This window comes from Rosa rugosa, chromosome 5 (genome assembly GCF_958449725.1).
Source record: "Rosa rugosa chromosome 5, drRosRugo1.1, whole genome shotgun sequence".
Taxonomy (NCBI): domain Eukaryota; kingdom Viridiplantae; phylum Streptophyta; class Magnoliopsida; order Rosales; family Rosaceae; genus Rosa; species Rosa rugosa.
This window is the reverse complement of record NC_084824.1, coordinates 39,346,557-39,348,202: the sequence shown is the minus strand read 5'-3', so window position 1 is coordinate 39,348,202 and position 1,646 is coordinate 39,346,557. Positions and strand designations below refer to the sequence as shown.

The 1,646-nt window shown below is 37.5% G+C and overlaps 1 long non-coding RNA gene across 1 annotated transcript; it reads left to right on the top strand.

The window, feature by feature from the left end:
- The first annotated feature begins 253 nt into the window (after positions 1–253).
- Positions 254–1,426, top strand: LOC133712316 (uncharacterized). The gene is made up of 3 exons (XR_009847293.1): positions 254–441; positions 642–681; positions 794–1,426. It is a non-coding gene; the product is annotated as an uncharacterized LOC133712316 (long non-coding RNA).
- The last annotated feature ends 220 nt before the right edge of the window (positions 1,427–1,646 follow it).

The window sequence follows — 1,646 nt, the reverse complement described above, 5'->3', positions numbered from 1 at the left end:
TGAAAGTATAAATTATCATTGAAACCGCTTTTATTTGTGATTTATTTACTAATTTTAATGTCTACAATATTAATTAATGGGAGCGTATTCAGTGCACCTACAGTGCTTATGCACTGACAGCACGTGGTCACGTGCACCGTTAGTCTAAGACGGACGTTAGTTGGTCAAAAAACAAAGAAATGGAGACAAAAAATCTGACGTGGAGTAAAAATGAATTTTACCTCCCACTTAAATTTCAGAGACAGATGACTACCCAGATTCACAACACATGACTGGGGTCGGGGACATCCCCACAGCCCGATTGTGCTGAAGAGGTTGGTTGGATATGGACAGCAGAGGCCAGAGGTCGTGGAAATCGAATAAACCCAAGATCTAACCATCTCTGGTTCGAGTTGCGACGCTGAGATTCCTCCGTCGCCTGTCCGGAGCGACTACAATCTGGTAAGCGCTACTCTTACCAGATTAGTTGTTTTGTTGTTTTGAGATTCCTGGCTTGATTTGGTAATGATAAGAGTCTCAAATAATGGGTTTTGAGTAATACCCATTTGGATACTTGTTCTTCTGGACTTCTGGTTTCCCAAGTGAGTATCAATTTTCTATAATCCAAGTGGCCTAGCTCTGATATAATATAATTTCTACAGGATTTTGTTGGGTATTTGGGGCAGAATCATAGTGTTCAAGGTAAATCTTTGTAACTGACTCAAGTTCTAAGAAATTTGGAATCATGTTGGTTTGAGCAGAAACTATTTCCTTGTTTTAATTTTTTTTTTCTTCAATTTGCCATTGTTGACAGATTTTTGCCCCTTTAATCAATGCTGGTGTTGCCTAGATCAAAGCTCAGGATTCAACAAAGCTCTGTAGAATTGGAGGCCTTCTTGACCCATGTATGCAAGACAAGAACACTGCTTACATTGATGCATTTGGGTGCCCGTGGAAGTCATGGCTCAGAATGAAAATGCCACCGTTTCGTCTAGGAGGCCGAGTGAATATTGGAGCTTTATTTACTAATTTAAACATTGGAAGGTAGGCCAAACCAGCAATCCTAGCCCCAATTGATGAAGTTAATTCTGATTCAAAGAATTGGAGGTTGAAGGTGGGAGGACCATGGTGATGGGAAGAGATGAAATAAATTTGTGGGTAAATGGAATTGGAGGTAAATGAAATTGCACAAGCGGGAAACTTGAAATATTCTGAGCCGACGAACGCGGCATGTTGAATTGAGCTCCAGTCCTTTCTTAGAGCTTTATTGTATGTGTGAGAGAGATTTTTTTTTTTTTAGAAAAATAAATATAAGTGATTTTTATTGATTTTTTTTATAGATAATGATAATCACATAAATGATTATTAAATCGGTAATTGTCAATTAATCGTAAGTTTTAGGTTTGAACTATTGATGAGTCCCCGTTCTATCTCAAAGTCTTCTGAATTGTAATAGTACTTAAGGTTGGGCATCTTTACCTCTTGCATTTTATTTATAGTTTTTTAAGAGAAATTAAATGACGATGAGCGATCAAATTTAATATTTTTACATGGATAAACAGAGCTTAGTCACACAAAGTATAGGAGCAAGCTACTTCACATGGTACATGTTGTCACACAATAATTACAAGGCACAAGGCTAGGGTAAAAACTATTAACCTAACATT